Raw genomic sequence first — 7,655 nt, 5'->3', positions numbered from 1 at the left:
GTTGAGTTTATCTACTTTCTGATTTACCGGTGAAAATAGTGATAGGCAGTTTTTCATTTATCTTCATCCTACTGAAGTACAACAATTTTAAAATAGTTTTACAAGGGTCAGTCTCAGGTATGAGGAGTCTGATCGGACAGAAAGTACATAGCCCATTTTCCTCACCCTGCTTAAATTCATTTTTTCCCTCCCTTTTGCTTGTATTGCAGTTAACTGCAATTTTCTCAAGTGAATTCAAGTCCAAAAGGTCCTTTATACATTTTGAATGGAAAGTATTTCACACTCTCAATGCAAGTTGACTTTTGGCAGAATACTGGAATTAGCTGTAATCGAAAGGTACACTAAATAATTAGGTATGTGATCAGAGGTTATTATTACTGCTAATTTGTTCCCTCCATTCCTCCTCCTCTTTCCTATTGTGCATCTATGACAATGCAATCTAGTGCCTATGAAGAATTTTGTCGAGAAAAGAAAGTTATAGCATACTGCAAAATTAAAGGAGATCACCAAAACTGCTTATGCATCAAAGCTACAAAAGATATTGTAGAACACATCAAGCTCTATAATGAAACAGAGCAAGAAGGAGAAACAGGTACTCCAATAAAACTGTAAACAATTAGTTGATGGTTAATAATTGAAAATGTTCTAGAGGATATGATACAGGACGTGTGTCTGTCTTTTGTGAGAGCAAAAGGAGCTGTGAGAAATGCTGGATTAATTTCACATATCACTGCAGAATAAATCCAGAGAATAGACTGTTTGAACTCAGAAGGAGAATCTTGAAACATCTAGGACTGTTTTATACAAATCTTAAATGTCACCTCCATTTGGTTCATCTCATTTACCTTCAATTAGACTTTCCAGCAGCTTAGAACGTCCATATCGGTCAAGAGAGAAGAGTTTATAATTGGCTACAAGTGTTCATATTCACTCCTTTGCCTTGGAGAAAGTTAAACTGCTGTCAGCAGTTTGGGATGGTTATCAATCCTGCAACCACGGTCTTAGGCTGTCCTCACTTGTTAATGCAGCAGCTGCTGCTACCCTGAGACAGAGCTGCTGCCACAAGATATTTGACCAACCTACTTTAGGCCCTTTCAGGACTGCTAAAAAGGTACTGGCCTGCAGTTTGAGAAATATTTGTTGAAAAGAACAGTTTACCATTCTACCTCGAGTTTCCTTATAAGTCACCTTTGGGAAAAAGTAGTTCTGTGTAGCTGAAAGAGCTTTGGTATTGGAGCTTTGGAGCTGGGTCATGCACAGCAAGGTTAAAGTCAGGCAAGCTGCCAGAACAAAGTCATTTTGCTCAGCATTGGCTTCAACTCTCGCACATCTGCTCTGTAATTCACCAGCTTGGTACTGTCAGCCTTTGGAAGGATCAGTGCCTGAACAGAATACAAGACAAGTATTTCTAAATACTTCTGAGAATCTGGGTTCAGGTAATGTTTGGTTTAACAGCAGAGCTCCATCCCTGTAATTTCATCTGGGTGACCCAGGGATGCCAAACACCTGAAGTTATATTTATGGATATTGTTGGAGAGATTCATTCTCAAAACCCCACCCTTTTTAAAATTTTATTACATAAAATCTTGAAACTTTTTTTATAATGGATTTTTTTTCTCCAAACTAGCTTGTTAAACAAAATATTCACAAATAAGTGCATCTCAGATTCAATAATTTAAATGTTTAGGCATATTTTTTTATGCACAATTTGCAATATTCAGAATTTCAGGCACATGTGGACAAGATGGTTCTGCATTAATCAAAACAGGCATATAGAGCAGGGTCAGTTAGTCAGCAATAAATTAAAAGCCAACAAGAACAAGTCCTATCTTCAAACATTCACATTTTGCACATAATTACTGTGATTTTGTGCTTATATCACAGATAGAGTTTTCTATTTTTTTATTTGTCTGAAAGTGTAGTACATATAGTAGAGGCATAAAATGGCATCTGAACCAAACAACATTTCTGAATATAAAAGCAATGTTTCAGATACAATTCATAACCTCATTCATTTTAATTGTTACACAGTCAAAAATTATATCATTTTCTATTACACCATAATGACTTCTTTATTTGCCAGAAGTACAAAAAATGACAAAAAATGAAGAACAGAAAAGTATTACTGCAGAATTTCAGTTTTCTCCCAAAATATAGTCACAAAATATTGTTCTAATAGAAATTTGTATTAAAGTGGGAGAGATTTTATGGTTTTGAAATTGATGGGAACTTTGATATTTCTGTAATGGATAGTGTTTCGTATATTTTAAAGGACTCTGTCATTTTCCTTTACTCATTTATTTAGGGTTCCTTAAATGAATTATTTAAACTCAAGCACTTAATCCACATCAACACTTTCATTTATGTCATAGTTAAATAAGCTCAGAAATTAGGTGTAAATAGTGTAGTTTGGCCCTGTCACCCCCTCACTACAAACACTGGAGCTCAAAACCAGGAGATTGAACTGGTGCAGGTGTCTGCCCAAGGAGCAGAGCTCACAAGAATCACCGGGGTGGCCCTGGCAGCACCTGAGAAGCACAAGAGTGCCTGTGAAGCAGCTGTGTTACCAGTGAGTGAACACCTCTCCCTGTGGTTTCCCTGCTGTACTATTCCAGGTAGTAAATGAAATCTGGCTCACCTTGTTCTTTGCACTGGCAGCAGGCTCAGCTTGGAAAGGAGCATCTCTTGGCTGCCTTAGGGCTCCAAATTCCCCCTTCTGTAAATTTTCATCTTGCCAAATGATCATTAAAATAAATTTTTTCATTTTTGGTTTTTAAGAGGAAAAAGGCACATTCTTAATATGTGCCTAAAAGAATTCACTTTTTAACTTTTTTTAATTGTTACTTTTTACTAAATGGAAGATCTGAAAGCAAGTATTTGAACCTTATGAATTCTGTAATATCGTTTGGAAATGCACCATTAGCACTGGCCTTTTATATATGCACATATCTGAGCTAGGTGGAAATCTGACAAATGCAGCTATTTACCTGTTCAGCTGTTTCTTTCATGGATCTGCAGTCCTGCAAGACAAGCAGGCAGAATTAACCCCTGTCAGCACTGTTCCCAGGAGCACAGGAAGGAGGCTCAGGCTGCAGTGCCTTGTCTGTGTCTGCAGATTTCCCTTAGATTGCCACAGGCATGTTGTGCTCTGCCAAGGATGAAGTCCTCAAGGCCGAGATTGCAACCATGCAAGCTCTTCTATCTCATTTGAAAAATGTCTCCTGCTCCTGCACAGACCTACAGACTGTAAGATCACTGCCTGCTACTGCCTTACATCATCCACCCTGTGATCAGTCTATTACAGCAAGCTACAGCTTGTGACATTGTCAAAGGACAACAGAGGTGGCAAAAAGCTCCAGGTATCCTCCAGATTCAATAACAGTAAAACCCATCTTCCCAGATGGTTTCTGGAGGGCATTCAGCTTCTGGATCTCCTTCGCTGTGCTCTTCAAAAGTTGTGCCAACACCAAATGAATGTCTGATTTTCTGATGTGCTAAAAGCATGCCAGATGCACCATCAAACTCAGTTTTGCCAAGTCTTAATAGCTCTGGATATGCATCATGAGCCCCTCCTGGTGCTGATTTTTGGTTCCATCTCAGAAACTGCTCAGTGCTAGAGAGGTATCACACCTGCTTCTCTTTCCACTTCCCAAGTCTAGAAGTGTATGGGCATTTTTTCTTGAAAGCTGTATCTGCCAGACTCCTTTAGATCCACAGCACAGCAGTCTGGTGTTAGTAAAGCTGTTGCGGCTGTGGATGCAGTGAAAGTCTGCAGGCCACCACCAACTGCTGTTTTCCTGTCTGGTGAAAATCTATACCATCCTGGACATCTTTGCTGTGTTCAGAGGGCATAGCACACTCAGCTGTGCTATGTGGGGTGTGATGATGACATTTTTGCCTGCTCAGTGTTCCCTGGCAAGGCCAGTGCTTAACACACTCTCGTGGGCCGAGAACCCAGAGGCAATGCATGCACACAAGACTGAGCTATGCACACATCTACTACAGGTAGAAAATCTGAAAATGAGCATGACATACTCTATTATCTTTAGTTTTCTTGTTTTCAGGTCTGCATGCATAAAATAAAAAAGCCAGTGTACCCATTTAGTATAATCTATTAAAATTTTTTGACCAAATCAAGAGCTGTAGCAGATGAAAATAGCATTTTTTCAAGTTTTTTAATACAGTTTGACAGGTAAGAGTATGAAAGCAGTAGCTCATTATTTTATATTTATGAACCAAGCTGAGATTCTGTAATATCCTGTCCTGATGTGATCTATTGTTGTACTCTTATTTCCAGCCACTTTTATCTGACTGCTGCTGGAGATTCTACCCATAGGTACTGATGCGTTGCCTTTGAATACAATCACATATTGTTGCCTGTTCTCTCAGTTTGATTTATTTTGGGTGATAAATGAACATCTTGAGGCAGTCATCAGACCTTAATTTGACTGAACAGATCGTAACTGAAAATCACAATTTTCCTAGAGCACTGTTGAAGAGCAGCCAGTCATTTCACATTACCCATACATTGTTGGCTGTTTACTGGTTCTCTGCAACGTGCACTAGAATCCTGTTTGCAGTATTTACAGCACTATTCACATATTTTACTATCAATGTTTTATAAGCTACCAGCAGCAGGAAAAAAAAATTTACTCACAGAGCATGTGATACTGGGAAGAGTATAGAAATGCAGCACAGTTACCTATACACATCCAAAAATATACTAAGTTGCCTGACATACTATGAAAGCTAAAAAATCCTTTATAGCTGCACATTATAACTTTTTAACTTTTTTCTTTTTACTTCCTGAAAGTCTCTGCAGAACCTCAGGTGTGAGAAACACTATACTTTCGCTTGCAAGGCTTTTTAACACAGCTTTCTGTAGGTCATGTTCTGCTGTTACATTGATGTAAAACTGTTCCTGACAAAAGATTCATTTCTGATTTATAAGACTGGAAATGTTCTATCTCTTTCCTCTCCTCATTTCTGTCTTTGCTTTCCCTTGCCTTTTTCAGCATTACATTGAGTTTAAGGGCTAGTAAATAAACTCATTCAAGCTTCTGTACAACATCAGCCACAGGATATTATCCTCTGCTGAGCCCAAAGACTTCTCTCTGGCTGAATAATATCTTCCAGGAAAGACCTGATCTCATTTTGAAGGCAGCAAAAGAGGGAGACCCTGCCACCTCTTTGCCAGCCTGCCTGCATTTTCCTGCAATCTCAGTTTTCCTGTTTATAGACAATGGCATCCAAAATGGTATCTTTTGTTACTTTTGGTCTCTGTTGATTGTTAAGGCCATGTAGAGTTCTAGTAAAGCTGATATACAAGAAAGGAGCCTTTCTTATTCTAGCAATCACATCAACTAGAGCAGCAGCTGATTTTAACAGAATTTATTTACTTTAAAAGAGCAAAATTTTCTAGCTGAGTTCTGATACAACAGAATAAGCATGGACAGTTTCCATGACAAAAACTTTTCAAAACTTTCCTATTTTCATAGGAATCCCACCAGAGTGCTCTTCCCCCACTGTAAGCCCAGTACCACTGCAGGCTCTACACTCTGAGAATTATGGGCTGCACCATTGACTTCTCTGCTGGGACAGGGCTGTAGAGCTCCACAGGGACAGGAAGGAGCTTAGGTTGTACATTTGTTCTGTACCTCTAGCGCTCAGCACAGCAAGGCATCTTTTGTGCCATTTGATTCATCTCATAAAGGATTTGTGTGAACTTAGCACTTCTGTGTGGCAATCCCTCTGTACCACTGGAACTCCAAGTTAGCCCCTGTATCAGAAGTTGAAAACTTACACTGTCCTCACAAAGGTTTTGAACCCTCAAAACTACATATTTTGAAATATGATCCTTTGTACCTACTTGGTACTGGTTTTACTAGTATGAGATAAAAAGCAAGACTTTGTCGAAGTCCTCAAAAGTTGAAATCCCTTGGTAGGTCCGCCCTATCACCTAGCTGATGCTTTAGATAATTTTCTGTTGAACTATTTATGCGCCCTTTTTTTCTGATAAGTATATTTATTTTTGCTACAGATACAAGGGAAAGGCTGGCATTTTCTACCACTTTTGATGGGAAAAATGTTTTTATACCACTGTTTGGATTTCTTTAGTTATTGTCTTTGCACCTCATTCAGAAGAAAGTCCTGGGACAGAGTTTCACATGTCAAAATCCATAAATTTCCTGCTAAATTAATTTAAAACTATACAAAGGATAGAAAAACCAATTGTATTGTCTGCTGCCACAAGCAGATAGATCTTCAGGGGAAACCATTTGTTGCCATGCCTTGCTTTGAAATCATCCTGGGTTGCTGTTGAGAAGTATTTTGCACTGCAGATGCTTCCTTAAGTCAGGAAACAAGCTGAAAAACATGGTGAAGATAAAACTCGGTATGTACTCTGTGCTGAGCCTCTTTAATGAAGTAACTTTCAAAGACGTGGAAGAAAATGCCTGCTGAATTCTTATTGTAACATACATCTTTTTTGTAGTTTGGCCTATTGATCCTATTTATTTAGAGTCTGCAGTTTCTTTATGTTTTATGGAGTGGCTGAAAATTATGAGAATATTGTTTGGAATGCAAAAGGACTTACATTTTACATAGCTTATAACTTCTTGTGTAAAATATTTTTATTTTATTTTGAGCCAAACTTTGAATGATGGTTCTCTTGCATCAAGGACTGCTGCTGTCAGTCCCTGGCATCAGTTCAGTTGGAGAGAGACTAAACTGGTGAGGAAGTTCAGAGTATTGCTCCATGTTTCAAAAATGTGTTCAAAACAACATTATGTACTTTTCAGCCATAACCTCTCCTGCCTCTCTTCCCAGCATCAGGTGAATGAGATACAGAGGATTGCTGGAAGAACCAGAGCAATTACGTATTAGAGTGTCTGGAAGCACAGCATGCCAAGTTACATACTGAGCTGCTCAAAGTCCACTGGAATTCTGAGAGACAGGAAACAACGCTAACATTATCCTGAAAATCCCTGTTCTTCAGACATAAACAATGTTCTACTATCTGCCCAGCCTTCTGTGAGTCATCTCAACATAGTGCTCTTTAAGGAAAACTTGACTTGACTAAAACACAGTGTCCAGTGGATATCAAACTAATAATGAATACATGTTCCATGAGCTATTGTAAATTCTTATGTAAGTCAATGGCAGTGAAATGCTCTGCCCTATAAACTAAGCATGAGACGGGTTGATAGGCTTAGAGGTGCCTCAAGCCTGGCTTTGCAAGGCAGGCAGGATGACCTTCCCATTCTGTGGAACATACTCCGGACTAAAGTGCTGCCTGGGCAGGAGTGTCAGCCCAGAGTGCAAGGCCAGCTCAAAGCCTATCTGAATACTCATCCACACTGGCAAAGCTTTGCACTTCAGACTGAGTCATACACAAGGTTGTACTTAGGCTGGCAGATTAGGGGACAGTTTTCAACCTGGATGCTGGTGATGCTCATCTGGAGAGGGGAGTTTATGTGGTCCCTCTGCTAAAACTGTCATTTTCTGTACTCCAAATCATCTCTGCCCATCTCTTGGCTTTTTTTATTTATGTTCCTTAGAATTAAACCCTGTCAGTATTATTCAAGTAGGGTAATTTAAGACAACCAGGCAGTAAAGTCAAGCCCTAAAAGAATATTATGCTGTTTCTGCTGAAC

Source organism: Geospiza fortis, unplaced genomic scaffold (genome assembly GCF_000277835.1).
Source record: "Geospiza fortis unplaced genomic scaffold, GeoFor_1.0 scaffold53, whole genome shotgun sequence".
Classification (NCBI taxonomy): domain Eukaryota; kingdom Metazoa; phylum Chordata; class Aves; order Passeriformes; family Thraupidae; genus Geospiza; species Geospiza fortis.
This window is presented reverse-complemented; position numbering follows the sequence as displayed.